Source organism: Callospermophilus lateralis, chromosome 5 (assembly GCF_048772815.1).
Source record: "Callospermophilus lateralis isolate mCalLat2 chromosome 5, mCalLat2.hap1, whole genome shotgun sequence".
Classification (NCBI taxonomy): Eukaryota; Metazoa; Chordata; class Mammalia; order Rodentia; family Sciuridae; genus Callospermophilus; species Callospermophilus lateralis.
This window is the reverse complement of record NC_135309.1, coordinates 78,629,940-78,643,255: the sequence shown is the minus strand read 5'-3', so window position 1 is coordinate 78,643,255 and position 13,316 is coordinate 78,629,940. Positions and strand designations below refer to the sequence as shown.

The following is a 13,316-nucleotide window of genomic DNA, read 5'->3' as shown; positions in this document are numbered from 1 at the left end:
CCCTGGCGGCCGGGCTGCGCCGATCACTCTTCCTCCGCCCTAAGCCATCTCCGCCCCAGGCTGCGGGGTTACTCGCCCATCCTGCTCTCGGCGGGACATTCCTGGTTGGGGCTTGGGCCGGTCGGCACACCCAAACCGGCGAGGCCCACCCCTCCACCAACTTCGGACCTGGAGGCTGAGGGGGCGGGTGCCGGCGCAAACGGGCTGAGGCGGGCGAATGGCCCCGCCCCATCGCGGGATCGGGGCCCTGCGGGGTGTGGGCTACGTTGGGGGGGACTGCAGCCACAGCCCGCGGTGCCCGCACCCTTCTGCGCGCGCTCTTCTCCCCGCTGCCGCCATCCCGCTGGGTGTTACCCCAGCCCGCTTCCACCTCTCGGGCCCTGCAGTCTCCAAGACCCACTGGAGCCCAGCAATCTCTTCGCGTGTGTCAGTTTCTCCTCCCGCTTTTATCCTCCACCTCTCATTTCTCCTCGCATATGGTTCGGGCGTGTCTTCCAGAAACCCAATCAGGAGAGATGATATTTGTGCGAAGCTAGTACTGTCAGGGGTGCACTATGGGCCATTTACATCCGGATGGGAGGTATTTGGAGGCATCTTCTAGTCAGTTTTCTGCCTTAGAGTTTCCCTTAGGATCAACTTTTGATACACTTATTAGGTTGATGTTCATAGTACCAGGGCACTTCTTGTACAAATTAAAAAGTCTATATGAGGCGATCGCTTTGCACTTTGTACTACATTTGTGATTTTGCTATCCACTGCTGTGCAATCCTAAATATAATTCATTAAGGTTGGGGTAGCCTTTCGTTTTAGTTCACCTTATAGTTTAAAAAAATGAAGATTCGATCTTTTAAATTCAGAAGCAACTGAGTATATTCATAGTGGAATCACTGTCACTTTGACACAAACCACTCTAAAGATGTACTACTGTTTTCCACATATTTTAAGGAAATTTCTCAAATGAAGTCATGGTATACAAAAGTATAACGGAAAAATCAATGAGGACAGACCAAAACTATTTTAGTGATTAAAGACTAGAAAATACTTTTCAACCCACATGTGGAACGAGAACAGGATTAAAAAAAAAATGTTGCAAAATATATATTATTGTGCAGTGTTATAGTCCTTGTAAACCTATGTGGTCTTTATGAAGACATTTTTTTAAGAGTCACAAGTTTGTTAGTGCATAGGAAGGTTGAGTTTATCTTTTATAATACAGAAAAGTTTTTATGCTTAGCATTCTTGAACCAAAGGAACTACGCTTGTAGAAGTACTGGATATATATTAAGAGAGTATGTAGGCACACTTGGAATCCCTGTCTCTGTTTTCTTCCATAAAGGACCTTTGGTGAAGATCTCTTCTGTTTCTCTTCTGATGGTTGACAGTATTAAATATACACCACCTAAGATTATTTAGTATCTGGTTAATGCAGCTTTTGCACTATTTCAAAGTTAGATGTCTGGAAGGAATAATTCAGGCTTTTGGTAGACAAGTCACTTTCATTTCATCTTAAACTGTTAGGTAGCTGTAACTATGGTCTGTGAACATTTAACATCTACCAAATTTTTTTCCTTCTGTATTTGACTCAGAAAAATTTTAAACTATGCAGAAAAATTGATACAAAGCATTTGTATAAAGCAATAATGTATTTTATATAGCTGTTGTATATTAAATATTAAGGAACAGAGAAACTGAAATGATTAAGTTTGAAAAACCAACAAAATATATATGTATATATGTATTATTTAAACTATAAGGTGAAATACACACACACACACACACACACACAAATGCTGAAAGGTGCTTATTTTTGTTTGTAAATTGGAATAGCATTTGTAAACTATAATTTAATTGCATAAGACTATTGAAAGTAATTTTATAAGTGAGCAAGAAGTTATTGTCTTTGTAACCAAGCTGCAGATAAGTAAATTGCATTTTGGTGACCCGAAGAAAGAAAATCTAATGAACTTGTTATAAAAATGAAAGTTTTGTTTTATAATTGGATTCCTGTGTTAATATAGTTTTGTGCTTGATTTGTAAATCAGCATTCTTTGGAGGGAAGACCAAAAGATTATCAGTTATGTGGTGTTAGCTTCATAAATTAGATAAATCTTACATATATTGTTTTGGAATAAGAATGTATTTTTATAATGAAAAAGTTTACAAATGCGAATTTTTAAACTGAAATTTTTCTAGTAATTACTTTATGGAGACAGAGGTAACTAGATTTGTCAGATTTTAATAGGACTCAAAACTTTTGGGTGTTGTATCACAGTGTTGGTAAAGGAATATTTCTTTTTTTTTTAATGAAGTATTTTTTATTTTTTTATATTTATTTTTTAGTTTTAGGTGGACAATATCTTTATTTTACATTTACATGGTGCTAAGGATCCAACCCAGTGCCACGTGCATGCTAGGCGAGCACTCTACCACTGAGCTACAACCCCAGCCCAGGAATATTTCTAATATAGCACTTCAGTTTATAATAATGGAATAAAAATAGAATTGGGTATAAATTCATATCTCGTTTGTAATTTTCCCATACTTAGGAAATTCCTTTAAATGTTTGAATTCTCATTTTCAGTTTTAGTAAATCTACTTTTGTATCTACCCCATTTAAATACTAATTTCTTAAATATTGAAATTAAGAGGAGGTATGTCTCAGAATTTATAGATCTATGATTGCCTTGTTACTTTTTCCATTTTTCATTCCTTTGGTCTGCTTATGTGTGGTTAATCTACCATGCCATTGACAGATTTAAGTGAACAAGCTGGTAATAGTTTTGGAAATTCAATGGTAGGTTCAGTTAATTCAGAAAAAAAATAGATATTTAACTTTTTCTTTTTAATCAAAGTTCCAGTTTTTCCTTGCTTCCTCTCTCTTTCCCTTTCTTACTCCTTTACTATTTTTCATTCAATTATACAAGTTAAATAAATTCTATTGATAAAAATACAGAAAAGCCGTCAATAATTCTACCCTAGATAGTATTTTGGAAAATAACTTAAACTCCATTTCTTCTGTAACATTCTGCTAACCAATTTTGTGGACTTCATTTTAGTGTATCTATATTTTCATCTAGATTCATAAGAGTTTCTGACCTTGAGGCTCAGTTATCCTAAATTGGAAGAAGACTCCCAGATCTGAGGGAAAGCAGAACAGAATAGAGTCCTCAGAACCAACCGCCTCCATTATCTCATTTCATACATATAAATATAATCCTAGTTTACCATATGAAATTGCTATATGGTTGAGAAAATATGAGGCCTTAAATAGGTAAAATGATAAAGTTTACTTACTATTTTTCTATAAAAATATTCAGATTTCTTCATTTGGGAGGTATTATATATTCTGCTCTTAAAAATTTAATGTTGTACATGACTTGGAATTAGTTCTTAAGTATTCATATATGATTATCAAACTATAACTAATTTTCAGTCTACATCATTACCATTCATAATAAGCTCACTATTTATTGCTCTTTTATTAAGTATTAATTAAAAACTGTAAATTTTAAGGTAGGTGTTCTTTGCTAGGTAGGGAAATGTGAAAATAAGAGCAGTTTATTTTGGAGTTACATAACCTGGGTTTCAGTCCCAGTTTCTCTTTAAGTTGTAGTTCCTTCATCTATTAAATGGGGATGATAAAATTGCTGCTTAAGGTAGTTATGTACAAGAAATGAGAAAATGTAGATAAATATCTGGATTTGGGAAGTGCTTAACTTCTGTATTTGGTTCTTAATTGGTAGCAATTTTATTTGTTCTGGATTTCTACCATTCTAAAAATCCTTAAGTTTTAGACATAAGAAACTAAAATAATATACATTAAATTTACTTAAATTGTATGACCTTTGCACTTGTATAGAAATAATAATCAACATTTCAGATTATCTGTTCTTATTATAGTTATGAAATTACTATATCTCATTAGGAATTATCAGAAATTTACTTTAAAGGGGATTTAATCAAAAAATTGTTCAGTTTGTCTGGATTCCTGATTTATTTTTCTTTCACCTTAGATTGTCATCTCTTGTTGGATAGTTGCCCTAAATTCCTTTCATTTAAACCACAAGCATTTGCTGAAAACTGGTACAGAAAAACCAAAGTTTACTTTCTTAAGGTTCTAACTAGTGCTCCCTCCACATTTAAACGCATTTATTTAATCTGTTTGAAATTTAAACTTTATTTTCAAATTTAATAAAATTCATTATTTTTTAGGGAGCAGTACCTTATAGATATCCCTATTTCAGAAGGTGTGCTCTGTAAGCATAGGGTTCTAATTCTTTTCTTTCTTTTTTACTAGGGATTGAACCCAAGTTCTGATTCTTAAAAGAACACGGTTTAAATGCACAGACATAGTTCTTGGGTGAACTGAAGCAAGCACTGAACTGAGGTAGTAGTTGAATCTCACAGCCCTTGTTTTCTCATCCAGGAGTAAAAACGGATTTTGTTATCTAAGTTAGAGTTTCTTGAATTTGTTCCCATCAAAGTAGAAGATATTTACACGTGTGACACATTTTAAAAATATTTTTATTAGTTGTTGATGCAATTTTTTAAATTGTATTTTTTTGTTTGAATGTGCTGCTGAGAATCGAACCCAGTGCCTCACATAGGCTAGGCAAGTGCTCTACCACTGAGCCACAATCCCAGCACCTACATGTGTGACACATTTTAATGTGCAGTTTTCTATCCAGTTGCATTTCTTCTTCAACCATGGAAGGAAGTATATCAGACTGCAAGTGTTAAGAGTACCATTACTAAACTTTAATCTATTCTGATTTATTGAAGGAAGCAAATCATTAAAAATGTGTGTAACTGTTATTACTAACATATGTTTGAGACATACCTTACAGTTCTATTGTGGAGACCCAAAGTATTTCCACATTTTCTTTCTTTTCCTTTTTATTGCAGCATTGCAGTTATGCCTAACAGTGGGATTCATTGTTGCATAGCAGAGGGATTTATTGTACATAGTCTCATATACAATGTAACTTTATACAATATATACAATGCAACAGTATACGATATATATGATATAACAGTATACAACGTAATGGCATAATTTGGTCAATTTAATTCTCTAGTATCTGCCCTTCCCTTTCCTCCTCCTTCCCCCTATTCCCACATTTTCTTGAAATGAATGTCTTTCAAGTTTTCCTAATCATTCTTCTAATGCTATAGAAGAAAAGATTAGTACATTGATTTTTATGAAATTGATAATGAAGATCCTTTGTTTAAAAGTTAAACTAATTTAATGAGTATTTAAAAGTATTTGAATAACATCATCACAGTCATTATTGTAAATAAAATAATTGTAGAAACATTGAAATGAACTATTTCACTTGCAGAAAGACTCTTTCCAGAGTGGGACCAACAGTTTTGGAGGATAGAGAATCTCTTATTACACATTTAAAAAAAAAATATTCTAAGGGACCTAGTATATAAAAATGCCCTTTATACTGGCTCATCCAGAAAACTGTCTTTAAAATTACATTGCTGTGAATGATATTTTTTTTTGTTTTTTTTTTTTTGATATTGTTTTTAAATTAGTCATTCTATGTGGGAGTTAGAAGTGAAAACTTACAAAAACTATGTTCAGTAGATCCTTAGTATTTCTAAGTGTTATTTCTTGAAATCTTTGTGAATCTTGGTATAACTATGTCCATAAAATGAAGTCAAATTTAACTGAAAAATATAAATGATCCCTTCAGACTCTGAATGATTCTATAAATAAGTCTTAAATCATTAAAGTTGTTAAATATATGCTTCTAAAACGAAGGCAAGAGGACTTTGTATTTATTACTTTTTTAGTATACAGGCAAGGTTCTTATTGACACTTGTGTCCTGGGGTTTGCAGAACAAAGGAACATTTCTGGATTATTTACAAAGCCTCCTGCATTGTCACAAAGTTGAAGATTATTAGTCCTTGGTCATTGTATTGCTTGCTACTTGCTGCTGTTTCTTGGGTATGTTTTCTTTTTGGTGTCTGCAGTCTGTGTTCTTTCTGCTCTTTGGATGTCTTCAGCTTGGGAGGATTTCCCAAGCTTCTGTCAGTTGGTGGATCTTTTTGGTTAATTTTACATTATAATACAAAGAACAATGCATTTGACTCTTCTAGTTATATTCAGTTTTGTTAACTGCCTGGGTGGGTCAGTAGCCCACCAGTTATACTACCCCAGCAGTTACACTACCTCTTGCCCCATGAAAATATTTATACAATGTTCTGCCTTTCTCTGCTTTCTATGTATAGCCTTAGAAAGGATTTTCCTTGTTTTAAGTTTTATTAAGATTTTACAAATTTTGCTTTTCTAGAAGCAAAGGAAAGAGTTTTAAGCTTTCCTGTTTTTGTTTCTTTTACTGTAGATTCTATGTGTGTGGTGGACTTTCTAATGTGGCAGATTGATTAACTGTCACATTTCACATCATTCTGCATTAATCCAAGTTTATGTATTTTGGTTAAATACTCTCACTTTGTCATGCCTCTTTATTTTCTATGCACTGAATAAACTGACTGTAGGATAATAATTAAAATAGTTGTATCTGATAACTGTTAATGATAAATATCTTGACATGCCACTATCTGATTTATAACAGTTATATAAGTTGAAGAATAAGAATCTTTGCGTAGATTTATATATAATAAAACTTCTTTACAAAGTGTGAGGTGGATTTTATTATCTTCTTCCTATACACACTCATAACCACATTTATATATTTGTTTTGTTTTGTTTTGTACATAGTACTTTTTTCTCCCCTCCTCAACATTTAAATTTCAAAGTGAAGTTACATAGTGATTCAGATATATTATCTAACATTTCTCTAGTGTCCACTAAAAGTGCTGGGCCCTTTTTGTACATTTATTTTTATTTTTATGATAATCCTATGAATTGGATGGCTTTATTTTCTTTTTATTATGTGAAGCTAATTTAGTTAATAGCATTTATCCAAGAACTTACAAAGTGATACTTGGATTTGAACTTAGATCTTTTATATGGGAAACTTGATGTAAATGTAAATGGCAAAGTATAGCTATAGTAAACTCTTAGCAAGTCCTGATTTTTTTTTAAAGTTTTATTTATTTATTTTTATGTGGTGCTGAGGATTGAACCCAGTGCCTCACATGTGCTAGGCAAGCCCTCAACCACTGAGCCATGACCCAAGCCAGAAGTCCTGAATTTAATTGCAGTTTTAACTCTTTGGGAGTGCCTCAAAAGTTCCATGTTGAAATATTTGCAGTTTTGCTGAGATGATTTCCTCTCATTAGAAGTGAGACCCTAACCAGGAGTGGTGACACACGCCTGTAATCGCAGAGACTCAGTAGGCTGAGACAGGGAGATCATAAGTTCAAGGCTGGCCTGACAAACTTGATGAGACCCTCAGCAACTAGCAAGAATCCTGTCTCAAAATAAAAAAATAAAAAGGGCTGCAGGTATGGCTCAGTGGTTAAATGCCCCAGGTTAAATCCCCAGTACCAAAGGGGGAAGAACTTAACTTATGGCTATAGATAATTATAAAACATATTTTTATTTTTTATTTTGAGGGAGGATCTTGCAGACTGTTTTCCTGAGAAGGAGTGTGGTGTAGTCTTGCGGGAGAGGCCCCAAGACTCTAACTATATGTCTCATTTTGGCTTTGTTCTCTGTTTGAGATTGTCCTATAATTTTTGTGAAGTGATTTAAGTGTTGCTTTTTTGCAAAAGTATTTTCCTGATAAAGGAAGCCAGCTGCTAGAAGGGAAGAGAAAGTAAAGAGGCCTGAGAAAAGTAGTGGATCTTAAAGAGAAAATAGACATTTTTTTGAATGTTTCAAAACAGAATGTTAAATTCAGTGTATTTGGATGTGAATCAATCCACCACACCTTTTAGGGAAACAACCGTTAATTTGCAAAACATTTTCACTGAGGGTTCCAGCTCTGTCAGAAATTCTCATGGTCTGTATTTGGAGAGATTTCTTGAAAATGCCAGAGAACTTATATTCATAAAGCTTGTCTTTTTTTCCCTTTCCTACCTGCCTCAATAATAATATTTGAAAGGGGTTTATTACTAGCTTCTACTTTCTAGATTTTTTTCAGACATCTTTAATGTCAACATGTGCAACAGTATCCTAACTTCTGGATTAACATGTGTGTCCTTTTCTGATGATTTCACAGTTAGACCTTGGTAATGGCCTCTTTCTAAGGTTCTGACTTCCTACATATATTTTGGAGTCTGCTTTACCCCATAATGAAATGGGCATTGTAAGATCCAAGTGACTTAGCTTAGGGATACTTGCTATTGAATACAGTAATATCATGTTTTTATTTTATTTTATTGTGATATTGGAGATTTAATCCAGGGGTGCTTTATCACTGAGCTGTGTCTGTAGTTCTTTTTATTTTTTATTTTGAGGCAGGATCTTGCCAAATTGCATAGGGTCTTGCTGAATTTCTGAGGCTGGCCTCGAGCTTGTGATAATTCTGCCTCAGCCTCCTGAGTCTTGCTTGGATTACAGGTATGCATCACCATGCCTAGCCAATATCATGGGTTTTGAGAGAGGTTGAAGATACTGAAGAAATGCACATGTCCTACATACAAAAATAAAGCAAAATTTTATGCCAGATGAGGCAAACTGTTACAGGAATGAGAGAGAAAGCAGAAAGACATGATTATTCCAGTTTTGGTCATTCTACAAATATTAATAGAATACTCACTCCTTGTAAGAACTTAACTTATGCCTACAGGTAATTATAAAACATAGAGATATTTCAGAGTGTTTTCCTGAGAGGGAGTGTGATGTAGTACAAAGAACATGGATGTTTCAGCCATACTTGCTTGGATTGAATTTCTGGTACTAGTAATAGTTATGTGAATTTAAACAAATAATCCTTGTAGCTTCTCCCCTGTCTCCAACCCCATGTATAAACAGGTGGCAATAATACTAGATTTTTCAATACCCTTAAGTTGCATGAGACCAAAACCTGAATATGTAGGGCACTAATATACCCATGGCTTTTTCTTGTGTTAGATATATTCTCATTAAGGTTTACTCTATATGGGGCTCTTTGGTGGCTCCAGCTTAAATTCTTCCTGTTAAGCAAGCCAACCATAAAAAGAACTTATCTTACTCTTAGTTCTATCGAACTGTCCTGGAATTGATTGTATTTGATTGAATGAATTTTGTTATTTCTCCATCCTTCATCCTGCAGTCAAAAGGATGACATGTGATTACAGGCCAGATCTGGCTCAGGTTCCAACTAGTGGAACTGGGAAGAGGAAATGTGAACCACGCAGGCCAAGAGTCAGGATAGAGTGGTTCACTGAAAGAAAAGAGGTGCTATGATTACAGGAAGGGGAAGTGGGTGCTAGGCAAGCACATCCAAAAGATATTCACTATAATCCTCCCAGGGTGCATACTTGTCCACTCTTACATATATGCCCTCGAAAAAGATGCCCTTGCCTAACAGAATGTGAATCTTTTGCTTAGTACTTTTGATGCATTTGCCACCTGTCCCCTAATAAAGAAAGACTGCTTGATGACTTGCTTATTATATCTGGCTTTAAACCTAGGATTTCCCAGTAATTTGTCTCAGTTCTCTTTGAACAGACTACCTCAAAATCTAGCAATTTGTAGTTAAATGGTAAATGTAACTAACTGTAATAAAGTCAGTATTCAATGATAGGATGAAAATAGAACAAGAACAATTAGACTCTTAACTGGAAAAAAAGAAGAAATGGGAAATAACCCACAGAGATTTCCAGTCCATGGTATATACATACATCATTGGACAGGTGTGATACGACTTTTTACTCTGACAGTGGAATAGATATTTAGTTTGCCTATATGACTGTCATGTTCTACCACCTGCAAGGATAGTCTTTGTTTATTTTCCTCTTGGTTATAACCAAGATGGATATTGATATGGATTCCCCTACTGGGGACTACACTGTATTAGCAGCTGGTTTTCTATTGGAAGGGGTTGAGGTTCAGGGAATTGTTTTAGGGAGTAAGTAGTAAGCAACAAGACTTTGTTGGGAGTCTTGGGTATTTGTCTTCCTTCCTTCCTCCCTCACTCCTTCTCTTCCTTCCTTCCTTTTCCTTCCTCCCTTCCTTTCTCTATATGGATTGAACTCAGGATCACTTTACTACTGGATGATAAAGCCCAGTCCCGTTTTAAATTTTTGAAAAGTTTGAGACAGGGTCTCACTAAGTTGCTTAGGGTCTCACTAAATTGCTTTGGCTGGTCATGAACTTGTGATCCTCCTGCTCAACCTTTGGAATTGCTGGGATTACAGGCATGTGCCACTATGCCTGGCTAATTCAACTCATTTATAAACTTAGTAAGTTTTTGATTTAATTTGCATTTGATCAAATTCTCTCATGTAGCCAAAGTTCAAATCCTAGTCCTTGAATCAATACATTGCTTGTTATGTTTCTAAATAACTTTGCCCATCACCCTAATCCAATGATTCTACAACAGGAAACATTTTTATCTCAGAGGATATTTGACAATTTCTCGAGACACTTTTGTCAAAACAGAGGATGGAGGAGAGGGCAGTTATTATAGGCGTCTACTAGATACAGGCCAAGTATACATTTAAACATCTTACAATGGTTAGGACAGCCTTCCACAATGAAGAATGACATGTTTCAAAATGTCAGTAGTGTAAATTATGTAAATCCTAGGTTTATCAATCTTCATCTTGGCTTCTGCCTGTAGATCAGAGTAATTGTTGCTGCTAATGAACATTTTATTTGTTCCTGTTCTCAGTCTATTTCATACCTGGATGGTTCTTTATGATGGGAAAATCTGTTTGTTCTTTGCTAGGATCCTTTGCTCAGAGCCTGGGGTATTAGGCTTCTTCCACCTCCAACATTTAATTGGCATGTTGTTTTTGAATGGCAAAGGCACTAATTTTTAGTTTAGGGATATTCAATTTTCATTCTATAAATTACAAGATTGTCAGCCATCTTGGATGTGTATGGCTTTACTCTAATTATTGTCGGTTCGTTCATTTGTTCGTTCGTTCGTTTGTTCCTTCCTTCCTTCCTTCCTTCCTCTACTGGGGATTAAACCCAGAGATGCTCTACTGCTTGAGCTACATCCCTGGCCTTTTATATTTGTTATTTTGAGATAGAGTCTCACTAAATTGCTGAGGTTGGACTTGTTACCATCATTCTGCCTCAGTCTCCAGAATGGAGAGTTCAGGTCTGCACCACCCCATCCAGGCTTAATGTACTTCTTTCTTGAAGGAATTTGCTAAAGATTGAAATATAGTAGCTAGTATACCAGCTTCCCTACATCTTTTAATATGTACTTTACAATCTCCTCCTTAGTAGACCTATAGTTTGATTTATAAGATCAGTAACTTACCAGCTGTTTTGCATATTAAAGGTTGTTGATTTCTTACTTTAAAATAGAAAAAATACCAAGTTCTCTTCATTTTCTATCATTGATTTAGTTCCATATGTTATGGCTGCCACTGTATTACCAGATTTCTGACATAAGCTTTACATTTGTCAGGCTTCTTTTGGAACCCCAAACAAATGATAGGAACATGGTTTAAAAAATCAGCCTTTCCCATCTCTGTAAGTGGTAACTCCATTCTGTTTTTGCTTAAGCTTGGAACCTTGAAATTTATTCTTGATTCTTTTTCCATCACTTCTATCATACCATATTTCCACATATTGCTTAAAAAAAAAATCTGACTAGTTCTCCCGATCTCTACTTCAGTCATCCTGGCTCAAAACCATCTTTCTCCTCCTACATAATTCCTAATAACACTCCCTTCTAGCACTGTTGCTCTCAAAAAGTACCTGTCAAATTTTGAAAAGTAGGAGATCCTATCACTTTTTTGTTAAGAAATTTGTGGTGGCTCCCCATGTAATTCAGAGTAAAAGCTCAAGCCCTTAAAATGGGAGGCAATTTTGTAGTCCTGCTCTCCCTCCTTAGTGCGGGAGCTTTATTCAGAGTTTACTAGTCTTACCACCACTCACTGCACAAAGTCCTCCTTGCTGCCCCTATATAGCTACTTTGTACTTACTCTTCCCTAAGAATGTTCTTCTTCCTCCCCATCCAACTCACTTCCTTATATCCTTGGTTCTTTATAGGAAATCACTTTATTTGTAACATTTTCACTCAATGTAAATTTGAAATCTCCTACTTCCCACATGCTTCTCATTACTTTTTCCTGTTTTTCTCTTTCTTGATAGTGTTTTTCACCACCCAACACTGTGTATTTTACAGATTTATTTTGTGTTGGGTTTTTTCTTTCTAAAATATGATCTCCACAGAGGCAGGGATTTTTGTTTGTCTTCTTTGTCTAGGAAATTGCATGGCATATAGCTAAGTAGTATTTCAACAAGAATTTGTTGACTGAATAAGTAAGAAAAAAATTATGCATTGTCTCATCTATTAAGTCTAGAACTCTGAAAGGATTGAGGCTACTTTGCTTATAACCTAAGAAGTTATCCGGCCTGAGTTTTACTTTCATATACTAACAGAAAAGTCCCAGTCAGAGACTTGGGGTTTAATATAGCAAAAGCAGTGGCCAGTTCCTTAGTGCTGGTTGCATATGTTCCCATCCCTCTGATAGGCTGCTGTGATGAAAGCCAGATATTTGCCATACAGTGGATTTGCATCACAGAGAGGAGTCTTGGAATCAGGAGACTCTAGGCCTGTATAGGCTGTTGGCACATTTGCCATCTTTTTCTGCAGAGGGAGGGTGATTACTTTTTTAGCAGTTGCCCGTGAAAGAGGAGGAAGGTTTCTTTAGGTTTATTATCCTAAGATATAAGTGAATATCTCCAGGGCTTTATTTCTCCAATAAAGATAAAACTCTCCAAAGAGATCTCTACTATTAGAAAAACATGGTCTCTAGCATCCAAACTTGTCTATTATGAAATATCCTTATACTACCTTTAGTTCAGGTGTCCCTGACTATGCAGGAACATGAAAAATGTAGGAAGAATAATTTCTAAACATTAATTCTAAATTTCAGCAACTATGTCTATTCATATTTGAACTCAGATTTAGTAGCAAAATGTTTCAGAATTTTATCTATTTCTCTTTTCATCACTTGCTTCTTTTTCTGGGTTGGCCCGTTTTCGAATAGGTACTTATGTTCTTTCATCTTAGCAACTTCCGTTGAAAGTGAATGTTCCTTCCTGATGAATTTCTACAAAAATATTTGGGAGGGAGCAAACTGGAGAAGTAGCTCAGTGGTAGAGAGCTTGCCTGGCGTGTGTGTGACTCTGGGTTCTATTCCCAGCAATGAAAAAAAAAAAAAAGTTGGGATTCAGTCTCATTTGTGCACTTTGGGTCATGTACCCATTCCTGAACTACTA

General features: G+C 35.4%; 1 protein-coding gene across 7 annotated transcripts in view; it reads left to right on the top strand.

Annotated features, from left to right (window-relative positions):
- Positions 1-13,316, top strand: part of Fer (FER tyrosine kinase) — a 413,495-nt gene that overhangs the window by 197 nt on the left and 399,982 nt on the right. The window contains exon 1 of one of the 7 annotated variants that reach the window (XM_076856938.2): positions 4,327-4,387. The exons of the other annotated variants lie outside the window; for them this stretch is intronic. The gene's annotated coding sequence lies outside the window, so the exon portion shown is untranslated. Of the gene's footprint in view, positions 1-4,326; positions 4,388-13,316 lie in introns of those variants that run through there. 7 annotated transcript variants of the gene reach the window in all.